A 16,022-nucleotide genomic window follows, 5' to 3' on the forward strand; every position below is an offset into this window, starting at 1 on the left:
AGGGGAATAGGAGTAGTGCGGCAATGAGAGCCACACCCGGATACCCCTAGGAGCAATAATAATAACCATTGCCCTAGGCCTGGTACATCCAGTGCCCTGGCCACACCTCCCCCGACTCCTGTTGTCAGTGTAACCCCTGCAGTCCCAGTTCAATCATGGGCACAGGTGGCGGCTGCGGGCATTGACCCCAGCAACAACAATGCTGGGGCCATGCCCTGTGTGAGCAGGAAGCTTGGGGTGAGTTGCCCAATGTCACCTGGCCTGAGCATGGAGATCTATGTGAGGGCTGTGGCTGATGTGGTGGGTGCCTCTGCTGTGGTGGCAGCCAGCAAGATGTATGGGAGGGGCATTTTCTTCCTCCGTATGCTGGCTGCCACCCACACCATAGTGCAGAAAGGCATTGTGGTAGGAGGGACCTACATCCCCATAGAATCCACGGAGGGGTTAGGCACCAAGGTCATTCTCTCTAATGTGCCCCCCTTCCTCCCGGACAGCCTCATACGCCCACCCCTGCAAGCCCTGGGAGACATTAAGTCTCCTATAACAAAATTACATTTGGGCTGCAGGGATAGGGCACTTAGGCATGTGCTCTCGTTTAGGCGGCAGGTACAACTGCTGCTGGGGAGCACAGAATCTGTGGAGGGGTCCTTTGGGGTGCCCTACGAGGGCATTCAATATACAGTTTACAACGGCACCGAGAGGTTTAGGTGCTATCTGTGTAAGGAGCTGGTGCATACTCATAGGAGTTGCCCCAAAGGGAACAGAGGACCCATCCCAGCTCCTGCACCCGCCCCTCCATCTGCCAGGACACCCAGTGCCGCTGTGTCCACCACGGCGGGGCCCACCAAGGCCCAGGTCCCCCCTGGGACCTCAGGAGATGTTGCTGTCCCATCTCGAACAGTGACATCTGCGCCCATCACAGTGGGACCCTCGAGGGCCCAGGCCCCCCCCAAGACCTCTAAGATCCCTGGGACACCAGGCGATGTCGCAGCTCCGTATCGAGCAGTGACATCTGCACCTCTCCCCGGGGAGCGGAGGGAGAAAGGATCGCCTTGGAGCGGCCACCCTCTGCTGTCGCTGTCTCCCCTCAGGAGAGGACACCCTGTGCCGCTGCGCCCACCGCGGCGGAGCCCTCGGGGGCCCACGTCCCCCCTGGGACCGTAGGAGATGTTGCTGTCCAATCTGGAACAGTGACATCTACACCTCTACCCCAAAGAAAGAGGGAGAAAAACAAAGGAAAAGTCACCCTGGAACAGCCACCCTCTGCTGTCGCTGTCTCCCCCCAGGAGCACCTTACCCCCAATGTAAGCACCATACAGGGTGCGGGGGAGCAGGAGGAAGCTCCTGCTGGAGAGGCAGCGGCACCCTCTCCTGGGGAATCACCCCCAGGAAGAGACCTTATAAAACTATAAACAAGAGGGTGATTGAGGAGGTTGAGGAGGGTGAACCATATTACGTTCACCCTCGGATGTCTCCTAAGGGGAACGGAACATCAGTTCCGCACAAGGTGGCTCCATCCGGCCCACTGGTTGGGATTAACCAGTGTAAGCCGGATCCCATAAATGAACAGCCCCTCCCCCCCCCCCCCCCCCCTTGAAGATCTGGAGGGAATGCTAGAGGAGGTACCAGGCATCTCTGGGGTGAAAGGCCAAAGTGCCCAACAGCACGAGGCCTTGCCCCTAGAATAGACGTTGGGGAGCCTCCTAACGCCCCTCTGGGTTGGAGAGCATCCCCCGTAGACTTGTGTTTCGGTGAATTTACCCCACCGACACAAAAAAGATAGCCGTCTTCGGGGATCCCCTTCCGGTTGTACGCCTTCGGGTGATGCACATAGGGATAAAAAGCCCCGGGTTGCGTCACCGGAGGAAGGAGATGGGCTAGGGCTGACCCCCGTGGTTTGGGGTTTGGAGGATGGAGCAGGGAAGGCAGGTGTGGGTGTTTTGGCGAGTACTTCAGATTACTTCTGGGAGTTGTCTGACCTGGACCCTCTTAGTGCGGAGTTTGTCAGGCACTCTGTTGGAGGCGATTGCTAAGCTGGACCCTCCCTGTGGGGTGCTTGCTGAAAAGAGCCCTCCTGCGATTTATGTGGAAACCCGTGACGTCCCGTTTATGCACACGGCGTTTGAGGAGATTAGGAGGGCACTGGGTGTCCCTGTGGTCCCCGAGGACACTCGGGAGACCGCTGCCTCCGCCATGCTGCCACTAGCTACCCCTGAACATCCTACCCCGGGGTTGGATGTGGAGGATATATTGTTTCCCCTCGTGGAAACACCGAAGAGGGGACCCACTCTAGGGCTGAGAAAGGCCCCCGCAGAGAAGGGCGGGGGTCTTGAGTTTTTCAGTCAAGAGGAGCTCGGGGAGTTGGAGCTCAGTGAGGAGTCCTCTGGCACAGCGGAGGCGGTGGACTCTTTGACCCCCGTTATCCCTGCCCAGGAGCTAGATGGTTTCCTGGAGGATACCCTCTGCAAACATGGAACAACGAAGGTGCAGTTGGCCCTTGGAAGGTGGAAGGATGCCTCGGTATTCTCCACTCTCTCTTAGTATACATCAGTCTAATCACAAGGCCAAAATCTCTGGGCCTATCCATCTTCGTGTCTTGAAATTTCATAAATTGATGCAAGACCACATACTGTAGAGGCTTCTCGAGGTGTAGCACCCTGAGCGCCTGTGGAGAGCTCAAGGAAAACTCCTGATTACCAATGGCTTTGAGCATCGGTATGCTAAATGTAAACGGCTGTAAGGACAGGTTGCGTAGGTTCCAGGGTCCTCCACGGTGCACTAAGTACAGGAGAGTACAAGCACACTTCATGGACTCCCCGCCGCCTGTCCCTTCTGTGGCAAGCGGGAGTCCGTGTATCACATTTATTTGAGCTGCGCCAGACTGCAGCCCCTCTTATCCATCTTGAGGAACCTTCTCCTGCAGTTCTGGCTGCATTTTTCCCCTCATTTTTATTTTTGGGTGCCCAGTGTCCCGAGACAATAAGCCTAGGGATCTCCTGGTCAACCTGCTCCTGGCTAAGATAGCCATTTGTAAAACCAGGAAGCAGTGTTTGGAGAGGGGGGTCCCAATGAACATCGTGGCCATGTTCCGGGCGCTGGTGCACTCTCGTATCCAAGCGGAGTACACGTATGCCGAGTCCACTGGGACGGTTTCGGAGTCTGCCTCCTAGTTGGCGTCAGGCGGGGTGCTCTGCTCGGTATCCCCGACTATGGATTATTTTGAATTGACCCTAAATTTTTAGTGCACTTTATTTTATTTACAGTGCACTTGCAGGTTTAATTTAATATTTGTTTGGCTGGTTTTTCTTTGTTCTACTTGGCAACAAGTAGGATTGCTGTTCAACTGAATTGGCCGGCTTCGCCAGTCAATCAGTTTCAAACCAGATCAAAATATACCCACTTCTCTCTCTACTGCTCCTCTCTCTACCATTGGTGCACCTCCCTTTATAATCCCTGTCTGTCCACCTCTTCCTCGCTCTGCATAGTTCCTGTTTCCCTGTGTATGGCTGAACTGTGCTGGAGCCCGCTTCTCTCCCACTCAGAAGCGCGTGTGCAGAGCTCCCTGGCATTTGGTAAGGAATCAGGTTTATTCTTTTCTTAATTCTTTGTTATTTTGGTGTGGAACTGTGGGGGAACACTGTGTGTTTTGCAGAGGGGTTTGGGTGTATTTTGAGGTTTAAAAACAGTTTTTGGTTTTCACCCATAGGCTGCAGTGTTTCAACCCAGCACAGTTGCACTTTAGCTGGGCTGGTAACTGTAGCTTCAACCCCTCTCCCCTCCCCCACCACTGGTTGTTTGTTTTTCTAATTTACTTTAATTTAAGACTGATTCCTTTCTTTTTCATTTGCATTTTTGGGAGCTCTGTGTTTTTCTTTAAAACTTATTATTGTGGTGCGGCTTCTGCAAGAGAGAGAGTAATTATAAAGGGAAGAAAAGGGGAGAAAAGACTGCAGCGGGTTTTAAAAGCTGTTTTTTTCCCTCCCTTTGCAGAGAGGAAATTAATTTTTACTTAAAGGGACAGCTCTCCTCTGTACCTCTCTCCCTAAACACTACCTCGTCCCCTGACCTACAGGCTTTTTTCTACCATGCCTAAGGGGAATAGGAATAGTGCGGCAACGAGAGCCACACCGGGATACTGGACCCCAAAAACTGGGGCCCCTAGGAGCAACAATCTTAGCTACAGCCCTAGGCCTGGTACTTCCAGTGCCGTGGCCGCACCTCCCCCAGCTTCTGTTGGCAGCAATGTAACCCCTGCAGCCCCAGCTCCAACATGGGTGCAGGTGACAGCTGCAGGCGTTGACCCCAGCAACAACAATGCAGGGGCCATGCCCTGTCTGAGCAGGAAGCTTGGGGTGAGGTGCCCAATGTCACCTGGACTGGGCATGGAGACCTATGTGAGGGCTGTGGCGGATGTTGTGGGACTTGGAAGATCGGAGAGCTCGGGGGCGTATGTGCGATCCCGCATCCATTTCCTTCGGGAGATGGGTCGCGGGTTGCGCCTTTTCTACGCGCTGGAGAAAAAGAGGGGAAACCGTAAACATATCACCTGCTTGCTAGTATAGGACGGTACCCCTCTGATAGACCCGAAGACCGTATCTACAGTATCCGTAGACCTTTTCTCTCCGGAGTCCATCCAACCAAACGCATGCAGGGTCTTATGGGAGGGGCTTCCCATGGTCAGCGAGGGTGGAAGGGAGCGGCTTTAGTTACCATTGACTCTGGCCGAGCTCTCTGAAGCCCTCAGTCTTATGTCCCGTGGAAAAATGCCGGGGCTAGACGGGCTGACTGTGGAGTTCTTCCGGTTTTTCTGGGAGATACTGGGACCTGATTTCACCGAGGTCCTGGCCGAAGCCCTGGAGACCGGTGAGATGCCCCTTTCGTGTCGGCGGGCAGTACTGTCTCTGCTGCCAAAGAAGGGGGATCTCCGCCAGATCTCTAACTGGCGACCAGTCTCACTACTCAGCATGGACTATAAGATCGTAGCCAAAGCGCTCTCGTTGAGGCTCAAGTTCGTGCTGGCAGAGGTGATTCACCCCGACCAGTCCTATACTATCCCGGGCCGGACCATTCACGACGACATTTTTCTGGTCTGGGGCCTGCTACACCATGCGCAGAGGACTGGTCTGTCACTCGCCTTCCTGTCCCTAGATCAAGAAAAGGCGTTTGACAGGATGGATCACAGTTACCTCATGCAGACCCTGCAGGCGTTTGGCTTCAGCCCACAATTTGTGGGCTTTCTCCAGATGCTGTACTCCTCTGCAGAGTGTCTGGTGAAGATTAATTGGTCCCTGACGGCACCTTTGCGTTTGGTCAGGGAGTACGTCAGGGGTGCCCCCTGTCTGGGACACTGTACGCGCTGGCCATCGAGCCCTTCCTCTGCCTACTGAGGAGGCTCACCGGGCTGGTGCTGCGGGAGCCCGACATGGGGGTAGTCCTACAGTATAGGCCTATGCCGATGACGTGCTCATCATGGCCCAGGACCTAGTTGATCTAGAGCGGGCGCAAGCGTACCAAGAGGTTTACACCGCGGCCTCTTCTGCTCGGATCAACTGGTCCAAGTGTTCCGGCATTTTGGTGGGTCCCTTATAGGTGGACTCCTTGCCCCCCACGTTTCGTAATGTCTTGTGGGGGAGCGATACTCAAGTATCTGGGAGTCTACCTGTCTGCTGCGGAAAACCCGGCCCCAGAAAACTTCAGTGATCTTGAAGAACGAGTCATTGCTCGTCTGGGGTCGTGGGTGTATCTGTTGAAAATGCTTTCCCTCGGGGGAAGGACCCTGGTGATCAACCAGCTGGTGGCCAGTCAGCTATGGCACCGGATGATAGCCGTGGGTCCGACCCCTGAATTTGTCAGCAAGATCACAGGAAGTTGATGGATTTTTCTCTGGATGGGGAAGCATTGGGTTTCTGCGGGAGTTGCGTGCCTCCCTTTGGATGAGGGTGGACAGGGAGTGGTGTGTGTCTGCTCCCAGTTACACACTTTCCGCCTCCAATACCTGCAGAGATACCTATGCGCAGATCCGTTTCCGCAGTGGTGCCAGTTGTCGACCAGTTTCTTTCGCCAGCTGCGCAATATGGGGTATGACCGGCAACTGTTTATTATCAGGCCCGAGGGGTTAGGTAGAGACTTCTCGGTGCTGCCGGCATACTACTGGGACTTAATAAAGGCCTGGAATCAGGTCTCCGTGACCAGGAAAGGACAGGCGGTGGGGGTTGATTTCCTCGCCGAGCCCCTGCTGTATAATCCGGCAGTGGGGGCTCGGATGTTGGATTCACCCTCTATTTGCCGCTGGCTAATCCTGGCGCTGGTGACCAGAGTCGGGGATCTCCTGAACTACGAGCGGCGGGACTGGGTAAGGGCAAAGGTGCTCGCGCACCATATGGGTCTGCTTACTGCCCGCGTCCCTCGTAGTTTGATCCGGGAGATTAAAGATGCCATCCACCCCGACTCACGCACCTTCATCGAGGGGGTATTGCAGACCGGAGAGCCTTGTCAACCTATCAACCCCAGCTCTCTGGATCTTTGCGTGGAACCAAAACCATGGCAACCCCCTCGGCTCCTCTCTCCCCCAACCTCAGCAGGTTGGGGGACATGTCCCCGGCATGTTTCCGCGGCATATTTCCGCGGCATGCCGAGGTAAGGCCTGTACTCTCTCGTGCTCCATATAGTGCACTACCTCACCCTTGTCACTCATCCTAATACCATCTGGTGGCGGGTATTTCCTGCGAACGAGGGCGAGAGGCCCCGGTGGAGGGAACTCTATTCAGATTTGGTTCCCCGCCCTGCCGGGGATTTGAGTTGGAAAGTCCTCCACGGTGCACTGAGCAAGGGAGAGTACTTGGCACACTTCATGGACTCCCCCGCCACCTGTCCCTTCTGTGGCGAGCGGGAGTCCGTGTACCACATTTATTTAAGCTGCGCCAGACTGCAGCCCCTCTTATCCACCTTGAGGAGTCTTCTCCTGCAGTTCTGGCTGCACTTTTCCCCTCATCTTTTTATTTTTGGGTGCCCAGTGTCCCGGGACAATAAGCCTAGGGATCTCCTCGTCAACCTGCTCTGACATTGGCTAAGATAGCCATTTATAAAACCAGGAAGCAGTGTTTGGAGAGGGGGTCAAAACGAACATCGTGGCCATGTTCCGGGCGCTGGTGCACTCCCGTATCCGGGCAGAGTACACGTACGCCGAGTCCACTGGGACAGTTTCGGTGTTTGCCTCCCAGTGAGCGTCAGGCGGGGTGCTCTGCTCGGTATCCCTGACCATGGATTATTTTGAATTGACCCTAAATTTTTAGTGCACTTTATTTTATTTACAGTGCACTTGCAGGTTTAATTTAATGTTTGTTTGGCTGATTTGTCTTTGTTCTACTTGACAACAAGTAGGATTGCTGTTCAACTGAATTGGCCGGCTATGCCGGCCAATCAGTTTCAAACCAGATCAAAATAGACCCACTTCTCTCTCTACTCCTCCCCTCTCTACCATTGGTGCACCTCCCTTTATAATCCCTGTCTGTCCACATCTTCCTCGCTCTGCATAGTTCCTGTTTTCCTGTGTAATAACTGTCCTATGCTGTACTCCCTCTGTGCTCCTGTGAATACCTGCTCCTCTGTTACTTTGGATTTTCCTGGTTTTGACCCCTGCTCTCCCTGGACTACTCTGCTCTCTACTCTGCTCTCTGGTAACCCCTTGAACCCTGCTACACATACGACTTAGCTGACCTCTGGTTTCCTAGGACCTGGCTTGCTCTCTGACGATTCTACTCTCTGGATTCCCTGAACATTGGCAAACGGACACAACTATTCTCATGGACACTTCCCAAGCGTTGCAAGTATATGCTAACAACTCTTTCAACAGGCCCAGCAACGCTATACCTAACTCCGGGCTTGCTCCCACTGCTGTGGGTGTGTGGTATCATACCGTTACCACCTCAGTACTAGGGTCTAACTTGGTCTGCGGGCATACAGGCGTGACAACACTGTCTTCTTGTCAGCACACAGAGCACTGCAGTTGTGTCACTGACAAGACTACACACACACACACACCTAAGGGCAGGGTCCCTACCTTAGGGGCCTTCCCTCAGAACCTACCCGCTAACCTAATGGGGAGTGAGGCCTACCAGGGACCTGGGGATAACCTGACCTGGTGTAGGAGCCACTTGCTCCCTACACCCTACCTCCCCCTTCCTGCTCGCAGCTCTAACTGCCGTTCGTAAGCCCGCGAAAAGTATCTTTTTCCCTCTTACTGAGAATCCTTGTCCCTCATTGGCCACTCGGGGACACCTGGGGTATTTGGCCCTAAGCCTCCTGGGACTTGCAGTCCCGTGGAGGCTACTGATACATTGGGGCTGCATGCGCGCTTCCACTGCGCATGCGTGACTTGATAATGGCCACAGCAACTCCTGCATACCCACTGCGCATGCGCGCGCATCCATAATGGTGGCCCCCGCTAGCCGAGTGTGCCGCCGAGACTCCCAGGACTCGGAGCGCTTCCTGCTCCAGCCCCCACCTTTTCTGTGTGCCGCCGAGTCCGTTACTGCCTCCGGCGGCACCCGCGACCGCTCGGCATGAGCGCAATGGGGTCTGAAGAGAGAACGGGGCTACATACATTTTATAAATGGTCCTTCCTTGTAGCCTCTGAGCAGAGTTAAACATGTCTAACAGACTATGCCTCAATTGGCAAGCTTTAAAAGCCTTAACAAGTGCATTACCGCCGCTATTTTGTGTTCGGTTTCTAATGATTTAGTCACAGCCAATATTAGAGATCGCACTCGACACTCCAAAAAGCTAAAATACCTTTATCAACACGACAAATTAGAAAACTTAAAAAGTGGCGTAAAATTATAGAAACGCTGAGCGCTAAAAAATTTTTTTACAATTAGAAAAAAGAAACTGGTGAAAGAGTCGGGCGGCTTTATTGGCTCTTTTTTGCAGTTTGTTGTACCGTTGCTGACTGGTCTTCTGACTATCCGCTAACAGAATGTTTACTTATAAATGGAGTAAATGTGAAATGTACTTCCTTGATCCGGTCATTTATTGTGAGGATGGCGTTATCAATACTTAAACAAAAAAAAATGGCAGTCTAGAACTGTAATATAATGGACATTTTTTTTTTTTTTTAGAGAAAGATAATATAGTATGGACATCATAAGAGATGCTTTCGATAATGTAACAATCTGAAAAGGAGAAACAAACTTAGAAATGAAAAATTATACGGATTTTAAAACAACTTTTATTACAAGGTATAACAATGATGAAAAAGCAATTAAACAAATCATTGGGAAACATTGGCCCATTTTAAAGAAATACCCTATTTTAGGCACTTCCTTACCAGACCGTCCCCATGTAATTTTTAAGAAGGCAAAACACGTTTTTAACAATGAAAATTTCTCATTGTAAAACAAGTAATGTAATTTACCTTTTGGAGTGCCCGTGGGCGTTCCAGTATGTCCCACTCACAATTACACCTGTGCCTGTCCGCCTACTGGAGCGCATTGTGAACATAAGCAAGGGAATGATGACTGTGTCCCAAAACATTTTAAAATGGAAACAAAGTGGTGAATACTCAAATTTAAAATATCGAGTGAGAGTGTGTCCAGAGGAATGTGGTGACATTATACAAACCCTATCACAGAGGGTCCAATTTCACATCGTGAACAGCCAATCTGATGAATGGCTGGTTTTCTATCAGCTCAACCAGACTTCTCAGTTTGGAAAAATGAGGCAAATGTTCTCATCAGATGGTGATCCTTTAACAGCAGATAGTGACATTTATATTTACTTTTACTTACTGGATAAAACTTACAGTACAAACATCAAACAAGGTTTTGGTGGGAGGTGACAAGTTTGGAGAACAATATGAAAACTGGCCTTATACTAAGGGGCCTGAGACAACTTGTCACCTTCCCACAAATACCTTGAGAATTTTCAGAAATCTTGGGACACCATATTAAGTAACTGCTCTACAGCCCTGAGGAAATGGATAGAATTCGAAATTGAAAAATTAAAAAAAAACAGTCAATATAGAACTGAAAAGTCACTTACTGTAGATGATGCCACCAAATGGAGAAGCAGTTCAGAATTTACTGAATGTGAGAACAAACTTAAGACCAACGTAAGTGTCAGGGTCTTCCTTGTCCACCGGGTGTGATGCTGCTTTGTCTGCTCTGGGGTTTGTCTGTCCTCTTGTTGCTCATTTTCTCTGTCATAGTTCCTGCTTCCTCTTTGGGTCTATGCCTTTGCTTAGTGTCAGACTCCATGCCTATGCCCATGCTTCTGCCGCAGCTTGTTCCTGTATCTGTTCCTATACCAGTCCTATTCTGTATCGGAAAGGGTATTATGGTGCTCAAGCATGAAATCCCATCACTAATAAGTACAGAGGCCACCTCCTGGGACATAAATAATGTGCAACCTAATAAGGGGCTCCAGTTACCCTGAAGGCAGGGGTAGTTGCATGAAAACACCCACCCCTCACCTCATTGGGCTGGCCCCAGGTATTACTCACAATGGTTGAAGTCACCAGGGATCCTCTCAGTTTGCGTGCTGTCGCCAATGGGAAAATTCCGGTACAGCGCTTTGTGATGCAACGCACAGCAAGAAGGTGGTGACAGCAGGTCTGGCAAAAATCTTCTTTATTGGAGGAACATTAAAAACGGAAGGCTGCAACCTTCTACGCGTTTCGTGCAGTTAAAATTGCACTTTATCAAGAAGTCAGTTAAACATGGTACATTGCACCCCATATATAGGGACAGTCTGCCGTTTGGCGCCAAAAACGCTAATTGAAATTTGCATAATTACCTAATAACACATAGCTGTGCCTGCGCTATGCCAGAAGTGGCTGTATACCTGTATAACCACCGCGACATCCGCCTCCCATGTACACACCTGCTCCGTGACCCGCATTGCAGGGCAATGGAGGGCCAAATGTCGCGAGATGCGTTCCAGGACAGTCCCGTCTGGCCGCGCATGCGCAGATTGTGCTGAATGGAAAAAACAGAAAAAAACAGAAAAAAACAGAAGAAACAAACCCCGATCCCGCAGGAGGGCACCACTAAAGTCCTCAATACTCGCGCATGCATATGTATGGCTCTCTGGCATTGCGTACAGCGAAATTGGCCAGTGATTGATGTGACCAGCCACCCCGAGGGAGATAATCATGGAAATGCCCCTTAGACCCAAGGAGACACCCATGATATACCACACTAACGGGGGAAGGGATACCCCAACCATCTAACATATAAAAGGTGCTAAATTGATGAGCCTTTTCAGGCAGACTGTACCCCATATAGACAGACACATATAATAACTGTAAAATTAAAAACTAAGTGGTTAAATAACAAAAAAATTTCACCATCTCCCAAAGATCCATAAGACATTGGTCGACCCTCCCGGTCGTCCAATTGTCTCTAGTATTGGATCTTTGGGAGATGGTTTATCCCGTTACGTCAATGCTTATTTGCAGCCCTTTGTCAGGGCTTTGCCTTCCTTCATCCTTGATTCTGGTGACTTGTTGGTACAATTACAAAAGGTCACGTGGAAGCCTGACTATCTATGGGTAACTATGGATGTGGTCTCTCTGTACTCAATTATTGAGCACGATCTGGGGCTGTCAGCTGTTCGTCACTTCATTGAATGTCCAGGAAGCTCAATGTTAATGACCACTTTTATCACTGAATCTATTCTTTTTCTTCTCACACACAACTATTTTCTTTTTGAGCACCAGTTTTACTTGCAACAACGGGGGACAGCAATGGGGACAAGTTTTGCCCCCTCCTATGCTAACCTTTTTATGGGGTGGTGGGAGCACGTTTTCATTTATAACAGCACTAATAAATTTAGACACAATATAGTTTTCTATAAGCGTTTTATTGATGATTTACTTATAGTTTGGCACGGGAGTATAGACACATTGGAATCATTTTTTGAATATGTTAATAATAATGATTTTAATATTCAATTTACCACTAACTTCAATGCACATCACATCAGCTTCCTGGACATTCTATTATATGTGGATATGAATCAGCAAATTCAAACAGATACTTTCAGAAAAAGTAACTCTAGAAATACAATTCTTCGGGCGGACAGCTGTCACCCCAGATCGGTGATTACTGGCATCCCCAAAAGCCAGTATCTCAGACTGAGGAGGAATTGCTCCACACTGGATGGATTCCTAACTCAGTCCGAGGCTCTTACCAATCGGTTTATTGAAAGGGGTTACAACAGGGAGACCCTCCAATCAATAGTGGAGGGAATAATTAAAAAAGATAGAAAAACATTACTCCCCACCAGAGAGTCAAGGGTGAAGGATGTTGGTAAGAAGAGGGATATGAATAGGTTGGGATGTACACCACCTCTGTTTATTACACAATACAGTAAGGCCAGTGGCCAAGTGAATAAGATAATTAACAAACATTGGGGCCTATTACGCATGGATCCCATTCTGGGAGGGTACACTAAAATGGGTCCTAAGATTGTCTATAGGAAGGCCAAGACCATTGCTAATTATCTATCCCCTAGTGTTATTCCAGACCTCAACATTAATGTCAATACCTTCAGGACAAAAGGTTCATTTAGATGCAATAATTGCAATATGTGTAGATACATGAAACCTTCCAGATATGTCTTTTCCCACAGCCCTCATAGACGTTTCGAAATAAGAGATTTTATTAATTGTAATACATCCTTCGTGGTCTATTTGATCAACTGCGGCTGTGGGAAAAGATACGTCGGAAGGACAACAAGGTCTCTAAAAATTAGAATGCAAGAACATTTTAGATTAATAAAAAGAGGAGACCTGGCACATCCGGTTTCCAAGCATTTTTCTGAATGTGAGAGGGGTGGCATTAAGAACTTCTCATTTATGGGAATTGAGAACATTCTCCCCAAAATGAGGGGAGGAGATCTAGTAAAAAGATTAGATTGCAGAGAGTCTTATTGGATCTTCACGCTAAAAACCCGCTCTCCAGATGGAATAAATATAGAATGGAGCATAAATCATTTTTTGAAATAATAAAAATAAGCAAAATGTATGTATAATTTTGGGAATATAACACAAGGACTAATTATGGTGGTTCCAGTGTTCCACAATAAATAATACAAAACCAATATCCTAGTTTTGATCATATAAGCTTATCCAAATAGCATACAAGAAGTGAATATATCCTAAGTCAGCCACACTGTATCTACAAGCCTCTGTAAATTCTTACAAACAATCATTTGGCGTAACACATTGTCCACAATATAAACAGCTTTATTGATTTATGAAATTTGTTAATATATCAACTAAGTGAAGTGCTTTTGATGTCCATGATTGTTTTTTATGATTTTTTCTGATTTTTTTCTGATTTTTTTCTGATTTTTTTCAGATTTTTGTGGAAAAGGTTATGCAAATTAATTGAATAAGTTTTCCTCTGTTCCTTTGGAGGGCTGCTCAAATGGTTTTAATATAGGTATAAGTTAGAATTAAGATTTTTGTTATTTAACCACTTAGTTTTTAATTTTACAGTTATTATATGTGTCTGTCTATATGGGGTACAGTCTGCCTGAAAAGGCTCATCAATTTAGCACCTTTTATATGTTAGATGGTTGGGGTGTCCCTTCCCCCGTTAGTGTGGTATATCATGGGTGTCTCCTTGGGTCTAAGGGGCATTTCCATGATTATCTCCCTCGGGGTGGCTGGTCACATCAATCACTGGCCAATTTCGCTGTACGCAATGCCAGAGAGCCATACATATGCATGCGCGAGTATTGAGGACTTTAGTGGTGCCCTCCTGCGGGATCGGGGTTTGTTTCTTCTGTTTTTTTCTGTTTTTTTCTGTTTTTTCCATTCAGCACAATCTGCGCATGCGCGGCCAGACGGGACTGTCCTGGAACGCATCTCGCGACATTTGGCCCTTCCTTGCCCTGCAATGCGGGTCACGGAGCAGGTGTACATGGGAGGCGGATGTCGCGGTGGTTATACAGGTATACAGCCACTTCTGGCATAGCGCAGGCACAGCTATGTGTTATTAGGTAATTATGCAAATTTCAATTAGCGTTTTTGGCGCCAAACGGCAGACTGTCCCTATATATGGGGTGCAATGTACCATGTTTAACTGACTTCTTGATAAAGTGCAATTTTCACTGCACGAAACGCGTAGAAGGTTGCAGCCTTCTGTTTTTAATGTTCCTCCAATAAAGAAGATTTTTGCCAGACCTGCTGTCACCACCTTCTTGCTGTGCGTTGCATCACAAAGCGCTGTACTATTCTGTATCGGAGTCCTGTTCATATTAAAGGCCCTTGGTATTTAACTAGATTGCCCTAGTCTGTTTCCTGCTAGCAAGTCCCTGCCCAGTTTCTGCCTTCCTGTTGCTGAACCTCTGCTTGCCCACGACGATCCTGCTTGCTGCCTGCCACCGACTTCTGCTTGCCCACGACAATCCTGCTTGCTGCCTGCCACTGACCTCAGCCCGTGAACCCAACAATCTTTGCCTGCTCCCGCTGTTCTGGCCACCGAGGTCCTGGAGTCTCCCATGTGACAATAGATAAGTTTATAAAAGAACTGAAGGAAATAAAACAAAGGAAATTCCTCAGAGAAAAAAAGATTATAAAGACACCAAAATTTAGGCAACCACACTGACAAAAAACCCAGACCCCAACATCATGAGTCATTCACGTCTAATGATGAGGGAGAAACAAAAGACCACCTAACAGGATACGTTTTTTTAGATCATGGTCCTCATTACCCCCTCTTTTACGAAAGAGGAAGACCCGCAGAGGATGCAAGGGCTGGGTTAAGAGACAGAATCTGGGCATAACGAGGGAAACCCAAACACCAATTCAGACACTGTAGGTAGAAGTAAACACTACCGACAGTAATCGGATAATAAATATCTCTACCCGAACATTAACAGTAGATGATTTAAGCACTCTAATTAAGGGTTTGTCCTTTTCCATGTCCGAGGGTTTTAGACTCTTCGACTGGGTCAAAGATACTCATCTATTCCGAAGGAAGCTTTTGCTTCATAAGTGCTTTAAAAGAAGGGAGTTGGCAAAAAAGAAGTATAAGGGCCTAGATCTAGATCAAATGGATTGTAACGCTTAAGATTTTCTTGGAGTGGCTGGATACCACTCCCTACACCTTGAGAAAGCGCCTTGAGGGCGTGAAACGTACGTCGGTTTTTAGTGACGTCGCCGCCGTGACGTCATCAGGGAGCGCATGAGTGGAGTAGGGAGAAGGAGCATATTGAAGCAGCACGATCCCAACAGCTAAACCAGGTTGTATTCATCTGCTATCAAGCTCACAGGATCTCAGTATACACACCCATGTACATAGGGGATTCCAAGTACAGATCTAACATCATAACAGGACAGAGTGGGATCAAGTACTGCGGGTATATGGTTTATACATAAAGGCGCCCCCCCCACCCCCTTTTCAATCTACAGGGGCATTTGCCTAAACTGAATTAAAGACAGTCCATCGTGTAAATGTATATACTGTATTTGCTACAATTGATATAGTATTCATTACTTGACTCATATGCTAGAGATTCAAAGACTGAATACATAAGGAAGACTAAAGTAATATAAGTATCAGATCAGGTCTATGTTCTTGCCTTTGATGTCTGGTATTGTGTGAATGACCGAGCAGTCATTATTACAGGTGACGTCGGCTTCTCACATCCTGCCCTTCCCTCTTCTCCCTTTGCAATTAAGGAAACATCAATAGAGGTTGTTATATATAGACTCATAAGTCCCTCCACCCCTGCGGTAGTTCCGTTATTTTATCCAATATATTTAGTTCTTTTTGCATAGATGTTTAATAAAAGATTTTATTTTATTAGTGAGTGGTTATATAAGGATTACCCCCTAGGATTGAATTCTTCCTAGCCCTTTTATGTTAATAGCGAGTGCACATAGGTTTCTTTTTGTTGCCCTGTCAACACCTTCCTGTTTCAAATGGATTTGGGCAATATTAGAGACATGACATCACTCTTAGAGGAAGCAGAGTAATACTGTAGGAGAGGGTCCCTTTGCAGAGCTGAAA

This window comes from Ascaphus truei, chromosome 1, assembly GCF_040206685.1.
Source record: "Ascaphus truei isolate aAscTru1 chromosome 1, aAscTru1.hap1, whole genome shotgun sequence".
Lineage (NCBI taxonomy): Eukaryota > Metazoa > Chordata > Amphibia > Anura > Ascaphidae > Ascaphus > Ascaphus truei.